At 47.2% G+C, this 12,372-nt stretch overlaps 1 protein-coding gene across 14 annotated transcripts in view; it reads left to right on the top strand.

The window, feature by feature from the left end:
• The window catches only part of EXTL3 (exostosin like glycosyltransferase 3), a 161,102-nt gene that overhangs the window by 107,775 nt on the left and 40,955 nt on the right, over positions 1-12,372 (top strand). For 10 of the 14 annotated variants that reach the window (XM_076332541.1, XM_076332545.1, XM_076332547.1 and 7 more), the window contains one exon: positions 11,482-11,610. The exons of 2 other annotated variants lie outside the window; for them this stretch is intronic. The gene's annotated coding sequence lies outside the window, so the exon portion shown is untranslated. Of the gene's footprint in view, positions 1-3,400; positions 3,440-11,481; positions 11,611-12,304; positions 12,324-12,372 lie in introns of those variants that run through there. 2 more of the 14 variants (XM_076332551.1, XM_076332553.1) reach the window with 2 other exon arrangements.

Genomic DNA, 12,372 nt, shown 5'->3' on the forward strand with positions numbered 1-12,372 from the left:
CCAGTGGACTGCCTTTAGAGTCAAGACTTATTTTTGTTTTCCTCACACGTCCTGATGATCAGACATGTTGGGGAGCGCTGGGAAGGGGAACATGTGATTCTGAAGCAGGCTTAAATTGTAAAGCACAGTCAGATCTGCTAAGCAACAGCACTGACACATTTAAATAAATCTGCTGTTGAGTAATATAGAGTGACATATTGAGAGCAATTTAAAAAAAAAACAACTCGGCACAGATTTGGGAAATGACTGGAACGGAAACAGAACATAGATGTTAGAGAAGACGTTGGATAAAAGAGAGGGAGGGCTACTCCACAAAAGGACTGTACTGGAGAACCAGGATGTCCATCAGGAAGGATGAGACAATAGCAGAAGTGCAAATTTATGCTGAAATTGTCTCTTGGCAGAGGATCCTCGTACTTCAACTTCTCTGCCAACACTGATGGTTGCAAGGATTGACAAGATTAACACTGCCTAGTTCAGAGAGGAGCATGTGATGGGACATCAGAGAGCTTAGAGAAGGTAAGGTGGCAGTTCTTGTTCCGGTGGCTTTCTTACTGTTGTTCCTCTGGGTCTGTAGTGAGTTGGGGTAGGAGTCCTGTTGTACTTGTCACTGTAGAAGAGGGCACAGACTGAATTAGGAGGGTTTGTATTTGAAGCTGGTGGAAGGAAATCACTTGCGGAGCTCAGCTGTGGAACTCACTGCTGCAAGGAGCTATGAAACCAAGTGTTTGACATGGTTTTCCTTTTCTTTTTTTCCTTCCCTTTTTTTTTTTTTTTTAACAGTTCAAACTTTGTACAGATGAGAATGTACATGATTGATTGCTTCAAAGAAGTGTTTTGGTGGGCAGCTTCTATTCTTCAAGGGCTCATGCAACTCCTATTTGCTAGTGGTTAGGGAAAAATTGTTCTGAATAAGCTGTTCTGTGACTATGACTTATGAGTATTCTGCACCAAAGCAGCTGGAAATGAGCACTCAGTAAGGGGTTGAAGTGGATGGATGATTGGTTTGATCTAATATAGCCATCCTTGTGCTTTTTTATTATTTTTATTGGATTCTATACAGTGGTCAAATTGAGTTGTGAATTTTGTGGCTATCTTAATGACTTTGTTCCAAGCCGATGCCTTCATGTCTGTCTGCATGACACATTCGCAGTGGAGTTGGTGGCTGTGTCGCTGAGCCCTTCAAAGCACGTGTTCACCGGCAGCTTTCCCAAACTCTGGGAACATCTCCCCTTTTCTTGGCTGGGCATCAGGTATTTACTCTGGACACGAGCAGCTTTTGTCCAGTGGATGGCAATAGTTAACTCATGCACTAGCCAACCTATTGTGCTATTAATCATAGAATCATAGAATGGTTTGGGTTGGAAGGGACCTCTAAAGGTCATCTAGTCCAACCCCCCTGCCGTGGGCAGGGACATCTTCAACTAGAGCAGGTTGCTCAGAGCCCCGTCCAACCTGACCTGGAATGTTTCCAGGGATGGGGCATCCACCACCTCTCTGGGCAACCAGTGTTTTACCACCCTCAGCGTAAACAATTTCTTCCTTATATCTAGTCTATATCTACCCTAATATTAAGCCTAAAAGGGAGATAGCTGTGCTGTCCTTTGCAATATTTTGGTGTGATCTGAGCCATTTATGGCTCAATCCACTGAGATGAGTGAGATGGCACAGCATGACAGATGCTGGGCCTTACTCTTCTGTCCACAATAACTGATGGAAATGGCCAGAAGAGACGTTTGTGGCTTTCTTGTCCATTAGGACCTCTCAGTGTCTATTCTGCAAATAGTCCCTGAAGCTGGCATGAGTTGGAAATGGTCTGATCTTTGGGATGAGGGCTGGGAGACAGCAGCTTGTGTTGGAAGCGATTGCTTCGTCTGCACAAGCGTTGTGCTGGCAGTGTGTCCCACTGCCCATTTTTGAGCTGCTGTGAGGACATTTGGCCCCACTTGCCCAGCAGAAATAGCTGTTGTGCGTTGGAGATTACTGCCTGGAGTATTTTTAAGCCTGGCGTGTCCTCGCCAAAGTAGCTTCAGCCTTCCCAAATGCACCCCCTCTGCTAACATTTGGATTCTGTTCACCTTCTGTTGTGAACGGGCAGGTGGGACTGCGCATGGTGAGGATTACTTGGGCAATCTCCGAAGTGCAGAGCGTATCCACAATATCCATGGCGCATGGTTTCTCTGGGAATTTTTCCTCTGGATCATGAAAGTGCATTAGTGATGTTAACTGTTCGAAGCCCTGTCAGCTATGAATAAGATCTGTCCTGCACATCCTGCTGCCAGTCCAGGGAAGCTGTTAAGCCGTTAACTTTGCAAAAACTTGGCTGGTTTAAGCTGCTCAGTGCTAGCACCAGTCTCACCACTCGTTGCAGTGGATGAATAGCTGAAGCATTTGGACATTATATGATTACATCAGACAGATTGTCTCAAAGCCACAAGATATTTAGCTGGCCTGTGTGTTCAATACCAGTTAATAAGGATTTCTTTAAAAGGACGCTGTTGCTTAGCATTACAAGGTCTTTAATGTTGTTAGAGTATTCTAATAAAATGGGACTTTGGCATCTGGCCTTATCTGTTAGTCTTCCAACAACTTCTGAACCTATCGGCTGTTTTCACTCAAATTAGAGGGATAGAGCTCACCAAAGCATTAACTCCCTATAAATGTCCTGAAAATAGGAAACCGAGGCTCTTTACAAGGTACTGGAGAACCCCATGCAAGGTTGAAGGCATCAAACAGTAAGAATTCAGACGTCTCTTGTGCTGGTGTTCCCAGAAGTACTTGTTGGGGCAACATGGAGACGAAAGATTATATTTTTCTTTGAGTACAGTGCTGAGCATTGCAGGGGCCGTTACAAGTGCCTGACTAAATTAATAACCATTCCAGCTGTTTCTCCAGCTAGCTAACAGGACATCATTAGGTTCGGGAGAGCAGTTGGGAAGTGCCTTCGGACGAGGCTGTATGCTTGACAGATTTTTGGTTTCAAAGGCAGAGGATTTAAAAAAAAAAAAAAAACAACAAAAAAACCCAACTCATACAAGGAGTCACGGTTTGGTGCCTTGGCCTGGAAGGCAGCGTTGAAGCTGAAAGCTCTATTAGTGGGTTTCAATTTACTCGGGCTGAATCCCTCCCTGAGGATTGCTCATGTTCTGTGGAATTACAGGGTTTGGCGTGATAATGTTTTTCCCCTTTATTTTTCCCTTTTGCACTTTCTCGGTGCAAGCAGGCAAAGCAGCAGCAAAACTCTGCAGAGGCTGGAAAGGCGTGAGAGTGCTCAAGGGCTTGCATGGGACCGTGGCTCTGTTAGACCAGGAGATGTGCGGGCACAGCACGATGCGGTCTAAGGAGATGAGCAAAGCTCGCAGGCTTCGGAAATAATACCTGTCAGTAGAGGAAACCAGTGCTGGGTGTCTGCCCTCAAACTGCTGGTCGTCAGCTGGAGGTGGGTCACAGTGAAGCATAAAGGAGGACACGGATGAACTAAACTGATGGGCTGACAGGCGGGAGCGTTGATCTGCTCGAGGGTAGGAAGGCTCTGCAGAGGGACCTGGACAGGCTGGATCGATGGGCCCAGGCCAATTGTATGAGGTTCAACAAGGACAAGTGCCGGGTCCTGCACTCGGGTCACAACAACCCCATGCAACACTACAGGCTTGGGGAAGAGTGGCTGGAAAGCTGCCTGGCAGAAAAGGACCTGGGGGTGCTGGTCGACAGCCGGCTGAACATGAGCCGGCAGTGTGCCCAGGCGGCCAAGAAGGCCAATGGCATCCTGGCCTGGATCAGCAATAGTGTGGCCAGCAGGAGTAGGGAAGTGATCGTGCCCCTGTACTCGGCCCTGGTGAGGCCGCACCTCGAACCCTGTGTTCAGTTTTGGACCCCTCACTACAAGAAGGACGTTGAGGTGCTGGAGCGTGTCCAGAGAAGGGCAACGAGGCTGGTGAGGGGTCTGGAGAACAAGTCTGATGAGGAGTGGCTGAGGGAACTGGGGTTGTTTAGCCTGGAGAAAAGGAGGTTGAGGGGAGACCTCATCGCTCTCTACAACCACCTGAAAGGAGGTTGTAGCGAGGTGGGGGTCGGTCTCTTCTCTCAAGGAACAAGCGATAGGACGAGAGGAAACGGCCTCAAGTTGCGCCAGGGGAGGTTTAGATTGGACATGAGGAAAAATGTCTTTACTGAAAGAGTGGTGAAACATTGGACCAGGCTGCCCAGGGAAGTGGTTGAGTCCCCATCCCTGGAGGTATTTAAAAGACGAGTAGATGAGGCACTTAGGGACATGGTTTAGTGGGCATGGTGGTGTTGGGTTGACGGTTGGACTCGATGATCTTAGAGGTCTTTTCCAACCTCAATGATTCTATGATTCTATGATCTGTGGAGGGTGCTGAAGACACAGTGAGGCAGTGTGGTTGTGGGAGAGGGAGGACAGGAGAGACCCCAATGGGGGAAGGTGGGATTCGGGCAGCAGAGGAAAGCTGGTGGGAGAGGGGTAAAGAAAATGATCTCAGCAGCTGCATTTTGCCCGGCTACTCCTGTATCCTGCAGCTGTTCATTAGAAATTCTGTTTATGCCACAGGGAGTTTTGGAGTCTCTGAAGCTGACAGTTTTAATAGACAAAGACATTTTAAGTGCAGCACATCTGCTCCGGGATGCTAAGGAACAGGCTCCATGCGGCAGTGCCATTGGTTGAAGCATTTCATCATGCTTTTTTTATTTTAAGACCTCCTCTTTATCCTAAAAAGTAATTTTTGAGGTCAAAAGAAGTGCTGTGTTTGCTTATTAAGTTTGCAGCCATTAAACAGTCCTGCTGTACTCTTCCTAATATCCCCGAGTTCCCAGCCCTGAACATTGGCAGAACTACCTTTTACTTTGAAGGATCCCAAAGCATTTCAGAAAAGTGGCCATTGTGGAGGTGTGAAGCAGCGGTTCGGTAAGGAATATGCTGCGTAACACGTGGGAGTGCAAAAAAAAGTCAGTGTGAGTATGGGATAACACTCACGCTTCCCGGAGTATGGTGGGCTGCTGATGCCTCAGGAGCCCCAGGTGTGAGCTGGGAACCACAAGAATCCAAATAAAATGAAATAATATGTAAATTATGTATATGACAGGAATTTCATAAAACTAGGAAGTTTTGCTATTAATGGCTTTGGTGGGGTTTTTTTCTGTAAAGTTTCAGATATTAAGAAATGCGAAAAGGGAGCCAATCAGTTTGGGCTCCGTCTTGCCCAGGCTGCAGCGGTGAAGCTGTAGGGAGGGAGCAGCCCCGTTGGGACCCTCAGCACGGGCACAAGCTTGGGGCTGGAGGGATGCTGCTCCAGAGCAGAGGCCTCCTTTGGTTGCCTGATCACTAATATAAAGCTGCATTATTAAAAATTTGGCAAGCTGGGTATATTTAGTTGATCAATTTATTTCTAGGAGGACTCGATCTAACCCTTAACTTAACTTTTATAACCCGTGGCTTTCCAAAACCCATCTAATCTTGCTCAGTGATTGAGTCTACCTTGTGCAGGTGAAAAGTTAATTCCTTCCTTCACCTCCAGCTTTGGCCGAGTTCCTTTGATCCCTCTTTCCCTGACCTCTCTCTTAGGCCTTCATTAAACAGAACAGTGTAACTTTGCCCTTCCTAACCGGTCTGTACATCTGTCCCCCAGTGGTATCTATATGTCTTTCTACCTACCCGTTAAAATAGGAGCAGTTTCTATGCCAGACACACATGCTGAGCGGAGTTTGCCATCTCCCATCCTGCCTTTTCCAGGGACTGGGTGTTGTTAGTCTTCTCCAGCCGCACAGCTTGAGACTAGGTTTGTCATTTATGTTTCTTCATGATATCTTGCAAGCAAAGCACTGGGCATTAGTGACAGAACAGCACACAGCATGTGTCAAATTATCCAGCATTTCAAATATAAGCAGTGACTTCACTTTGTAGAAACTTAATTATCATGCATTCTGCTAGTGCTTATCTTCTATCATACACTCTTCTGCTGGTTAATAACTTCGTTAAGCACACCCACAAGCTTCAGGCATAGTGTTTCATTCTCTCTGTGTATTTTGAAGTGCCGTATTTGTCCGCTTCCACGTATGCATGTGCTAACCTGTATAGTGCAAGTGTCCTGCACAGACTCTCATTAGCTGGACTGCAAACATCTGGTTTGTTAGTGTCCTGGTTTCAGCTGGGATAGAGTTAGTTTTCTTCCTAGTAGCTGGTACAGTGCTGTGTTTTGGGTTTAGTATGAGAATAATGTTGATAACACACTGTTTTAGTTGTTGCTAGTAGCATTTTTACAGCAAGGATGCTACACGCCATATCGCTTTCTGCCAGCACGTGTGTACCTTGTACAGGAGGGGGATCTGTAGATACACTTCATGGCGTTCTCTGAGTGTTTTAAGGATAGGCCATTCTTTTAAGGGTAGGCCCTGAGGAGCTCGCAGGTTGGAGAGGAGAATGGCCAGACGTGCATGTTCACCATGACTCGGTTCACCACTGAGCCGGGTCTTTAGAAGAGGCTTGCTTAGAAAAGGTGCTGGGTTGATGAGTGAAAGGAGCTCCTGGGGCGTCCAAAAAAAAACCAGGAGGAAAACACTGTGTGATACAATGCAGAAGGACCAGTAAAGCTGGGGGCGTTTGTGTGATGGGAGAGGAGGGAGCAGGACGATCATGAACTTTTCTCAGAAGGCTAGAAAAGGCAGACTGTCCTTAGGTATATTTTTGCCCCATGGCTCGGCTTCTGTTGGAGGTGTGATTTCTCCAGAATTGGTTATTGTGATTCAATCTCTCTGTGCAGAGTGCATTTCCACACTTGTATGTGGCCAAATCTACGTGAATATGCACAGTCCAAAGCCTACCCATGCAGAAGTGCTACTAGCTACCAGTGTAACAGTGGTAGTGGGGCTAGGATGCTGTTACAGTTAAAGGGGGACAGCTTTTACACAAGCCCGGTGGAGGTGGTAGCATGGTGGTGTGCGGCACGGTGACGTCTTTCTCCTAAAACTTCTGCAGACAGTGAAGGTGAAGATTAGTTGAGTGACTGGGTTTCTGCTGTGTGGCACGCCTGTGAGTGCAGCAGAAAGGCATTTAATGTCCCTCGCCTAATTGGGACCGTGTGACTCGGGTGTCTGGTAATGAGAGAGGGTTTTCACCCACAGGACCCTCCCTGAAGCTAGTCCAAATTAATAGAGTCCTGGCAATAGTTGTGTTTGTGCATCTGAATTTCTAGCTTGCTTTGTAATGAACTGTGTCAGATAAGAATCCGCCTGCTATATAAATATGGGTGATTACGGTGCGTCAGGTAACTTAGTTATTTGGCATGATCGATCGGGCTGTCTGAAAAGGAGCGGCCTCCGCTTACGTGGTGATGAAGCGTTCTCCAAAAAGTGCAGAAGGCTGTCAGCTTGCTAATGAGACTGCTGCGGCTGCCCGCCCCGTGCATCAAAGGCTTTTCTGAGAGGAGGGGAAAAGCTGGTGTTAGACACACAGCAGCACAGATACAAGTGGGAAGACGGGGAGTGGGTGAAAGAGCTATTACAGGGAGGGAAGGTACACTTGGAGTTGATTAGCCTGGTTAATTTGGCCATGTAGCACTGATGAATTTAATGTCACTGTACCTTGCTTGGATGTAGCAGCTGGGGTTCCCTCGTTTCTATAGGCTTTCCGTGGATATAAACTTCCCAGCGTGCCTGGGTCGCGAGGACTGACTGCTGACCTGCCCCCTTGCCTGCTGAAGTCCGCGAGAAGCCACCCGCATGATTTCATGCTTGTTAGAGGCCCCTCGATGGATATGCTTAGTCTCCAGAACTGGCTTATTCGCTGTGTGCGGGAAATGGGCAAACTTTCCAGAAAACCCATAGAGACAGGTTATTTTCCATAGTGACCCACCCTGCTAAGTGAGATGCTGTTAAACATTGTGTGTGTTTCTGTGCTGTTCGGGCAATATTTCCTTTTTCTTACAACTTATCCAGGACAAAGAAAATTTTAAATTTGTGCTTAATTATGACCTGAAGCATCAGTCAGAGAGCAGGAGCCTGAATTCTGCCACGTGGTTATTTGCTGCTGAGGAAGTGGTGTCGATGGTGTTTTAGGGAGGTGAGAGAGGTTTGTATTTTTGCCTTGGGGAAAATAATGTGCCTGAGCTATCTAGGGCTGAAAACCACAAAGAATACCAAGGACTTGAGCTGTCTCACAAAGTCAGTGTTTGGAAAGCCAGCCCTCTCCTCCTGTCTGGAGTTGACCTCTGTGTGCTTTTCTCGTACGACGCAAAGCGCCTGGCTCTTCACTGTGGTTTTACCTCAAGACAGTTCTTGTTCATCAGTTGCTTCAAGGTAAAAGCAAAAAGAGCCTTCCTCTCCTCCCACACCTAATTTATCCCTTTTAGTGGTGAACAAAATATCAGCCATGCACCTACTCCTCAAGTAGCTTGTGCCCACTGCACGCGATGGAGCAAAGTACCTGCTTCCTCAGTTTGCTTCCTGCGTCCCAAAAAATGTTTTGCACTTTGTAAATGGGAATGCGGTGAGCAGTACAACATCAGCCACTGTGTGGTTGTATGGATTTACCAGCTTTCTTGTAAAGCTCTGCCCTGTGGTCCCTTGCTCTGAGATTTGGAGGGGGGTGAACTTTGCATCCAGGGTGCTCTGCCATTCGGTACTGTGGAACATAAAAGGATTTGCTCATAAGCTGGGTATTTCTTTGTGCGGAGAAGTGCTTGTGTGCAGCCTAGAAGAATAAATAAAACAATATGGCTGGTTTATTACCAGAAAACAACACTAAATAATAAATTTAAGAACTAAAAGCTCTATATGTTAAGTAGATTTCGCAATGCATTATGCAAAAAGCAAGAAGGCACCGGAGAAGGAAACCCCTGCAAAAAGGCAGGCTGGGAAGATGGATGATCTTGCGGACAGGACAATTAGATGTGGAGTGAATCCCAAGCTAGCGCAGCTTCTAGGGTGATCTTGGGCAAGTTGTTTCTCCATACCTCCATTACCTGCTCTCTGAAAACTGGATGCGATTTTACTGTCTTAAGGATTTCATTGGAATAAATGAATGTTCATGAACCACTCTGTTAACCTCAGCTGAGGAGCATGACAGACCTTCAGCGGCTGCCTTTTGCAGAGGGCAAAGCAGGTACCTGGAAGCACTTGGAGGAGAGATTTCTGTAGCTTCTGCTTGCTGCAATACTGAGCATCTCCTGGAGCATGCTCTTGTCCCTGTGCCCCAGATGGGGAACAAAAAGCTGTAAGCCAGACTGTCAGTTCTTCACTTGTTGAAGCAGTTTGAGTTCACCTTTGCTTTGTAAAGAGGGAGAATGAGACACGGAGGTTGCGTGATTTCCCCTGGGTGCTGGAGAGAGGCAATGTTCAAGCTAGGGGCAGACCCAGGACATCTTGACTCCAGGTTTCTGCTCGCATTTCTGAATTATTGCCACCTGGGAGCCCAGACGCAGAATCATACAATCATTTAGGTCGGAAGGGACCTCTGGAGGTCTCTGAACCTGGGGATTGTCCAGCCAAGTTTTGAGTATCTTTTGGCCTCCTATCACAAGGGCCAGCTTTGGCTAAGCAGGTAGTGGCCAGAACTGCAGTTTGATGGCACTCCCCACCTTCACGTGCTTTTTCATTCTGCCAGTGCCGGAACCCTGGAAGGTCTGGTTCCTGCCACCGCAGATGGATTTGGGGTTGCAGGTGGTCGACAGGAAAAACCCCCTCTCCCAACCCTTCCAGTCCTCCTCTTCCTGCTCCCAGCCCGGATGTTGAGTGCACTTCTCCCAGTTCTCCCTCCCTTCTTTTCCTCCTTTCCTTTCTGTGATGATGAGGCAACTCAACTTTCATCCTTGAGGGAACAGCACTCAATTTTGCCTCCACACCTGGGATGGTTAGCTCTACCATCTCTTTTGGGTATGGAATTCCTGTTCACCTGTCGTAAGCTCTCAAAAGCACCAGCAGAAGTGCAAACAGATGAGCATCTTGGGGTCTCGCCTGTTGGGGTTTATCAGCTGATGATGCTTCTTCTGGGTTTTCTTGCCATGAAACTTCAGAAGGGGGGATTGCTTCTGAGACAGATCTGATCATGAACTTGCCTGCTGGGGCTCTGCAATCAGCAGTGAAGAGTTCATGCTGATTATAATGATCCTTTTGGCAGCTGCAGCAGGCTTATCTATCTGTTTTATGCCCGGAGAGCCTGCAGGTCCTGGCACTGAGCAGCTCCAGGGTGGGAGCACAGGTCGAGAGCTGGTGCATGCTGGAGTACCCTTGGTGAGAGATGTCATGGTTGCACAAGTGAGCGCCCTTCGCCCCCAAGAACTTGGGGTGGAAAGCAGCTCTCAAAGGATTTGTCCTCAAGTGCCACGTCTAAACCACCACAAATACCTCTCTGATCCCTCTCTGCTTTCACAGTTAAGGTTGGTGGAGGATCTGCAAAGGAGAGGAAGTCAGAAAAGCTCTTGTAAGGTCCTGTGTTTTCTATTCGGTTGCATTTCTTCCCCCTAGCTTTACTCCCCATCCAGATGAGCTGTTGGGGCAATTTGCACATTCAGTGGGTCGTCGTCTTCTCTCTCCTTCCCCCAAGGATTTCTGAACTGCAGGAGATGTATTTGTGAAGACTGTAAGATGAAATGATGCTGTACTGGGAGCACTGGTCCTATGCTGTCAGGGCAGGAGGATGCCTGGCTGGAGGGAAGGTAGCAAGCATGGTGCAAAGCCAGCGTCCATGTTGTCTGGGACCTGTTTCCAACGGAGCACACAAGCAGCAAAAGGAAAGAGTAGAAGAACAGGGAGAATGTACATGATACTTCCCATAATATCAGTCAGCCACTGCCTTCTTCAGCACATGTGGTTTTCTGACTTTGCTGGAGCAAGCACATGAAGGGGCTCTTTTGGAGTGTTTGTCCAGGACCCTTTTACCCTGTGCATGCCCAGCTGCGGATGGGGAGCATGGCTGGAAGCAGGTTTGGCTTTGCATGGAGCTGCAAATGTGGTGAATGTTTCTTGGTTTAGATAAAAGCTTCCTAAAGCCGGGGATGCAGTTTATCCCCTGAATTTACAGATTACAAGACCTTTTACCGGTTGTGCGTGTAGCAGCGTTGATCTTAGCCTAGGAGAATTTCTCTGTACCTGTGAGCTCTCGAGATGGTACAAATCCCTTGTGATGATCCCTAAGGCTGTAGCATGTGAAGCATTTCAGAGTGAATTTTCCATCTGCTCCTTTTAAAGATCTGCTCTCAAAGCACACACCTAATAGATTTATTCTCCTTGTTCAACTGCTCCTATTCCCAAAGAGATCGGAGATTTGGGGTATAATCCTTTCCTTTGAGAGCATTAGGAAGTAGAAAGTTAGCATTGCTGAGGGGCTGTTTTGTGTTTGTTTCTTTTCCATTTCACCAGAAACCCTGTTCTAAAGGGGGGGAATATGCTGTGTTTTCTTTGTTTAGCAGAATTTTCTGCTTCTCCTTTAAAAAAAAAAATATTTTTTTTTTCTTTCTTTGATTTCATTTTTAGTGCTGGTGAAAAAGAGACTTGGCAATAGAAACTGTCTATTCAAGACGGGTCAGGTAAAGCACAGGAGCCACTAACACACACTCCCTGACATCCTTCGCTGTTCATCAGGAGGGAGCCTGCGTGACAGAGGTGGGTACGATGCTTCGGTCTCCATGGAGAGGGCCAGCACAGCAGAAAGTTTGTGGAGGTAACACAGCAGTGATAACACTGCAGACTCATCACTTGATGAGGAAAGAGAGTAAGGACGAGTATGGGTGCATACAGACAGAGTTTGGGAGCTCTAATTTAGCAGACGCACAGGATCCCTGTAGATTTTCCTCCTGGAAAGTTCAGTGCAGTCTGTGTCACTATATTCTGCCTAATGATTATTTATTGCTGTGCTAAGCTCTGGAGGACCGTAAGTTTAAAATTTCCAGGCTCTGTTCACAAATATGCCGAGAAAGGAGCAATGTTTCCCTGATTTTATAGGGAGATGGACAAAAGGGGGTGTAAGCAGGGAGGAATAAATGTGCTCAGGTGTTTGCAGAAGGACCTTGGTGACGGAACATTTGCAGAGTAATGACTCCACGAGCACCCACAGATCAGACCAGCCTGGCTCTTTCTACTAGAAATGCAAAATGAGGGAGAACCTCAGGTATTCCCATAACTTCACCGGCACGGGGAGTGCCTACTGTGGAGTCGAGGAAAGCTGGGAACGCAGCCCGGGATTTGAACTAAGATGTGACAATGTGCCCAAACAGCAATTTAGTCTTGCAGGCCCACGCCATGGGAGAAGGAACTGCAGCGTGCAAACCTGTCGTGCCTGAGAAGTTGGTCAGGTTGGCATTTGGGAAGAGGCTCTGGTAATTATTGAGCTTCTGATGTCTTAAGAGCTCTTCCTGCCTCTTTTTT

This window comes from Aptenodytes patagonicus, chromosome 3, assembly GCF_965638725.1.
Source record: "Aptenodytes patagonicus chromosome 3, bAptPat1.pri.cur, whole genome shotgun sequence".
In the NCBI taxonomy this organism is placed as follows: Eukaryota; Metazoa; Chordata; class Aves; order Sphenisciformes; family Spheniscidae; genus Aptenodytes; species Aptenodytes patagonicus.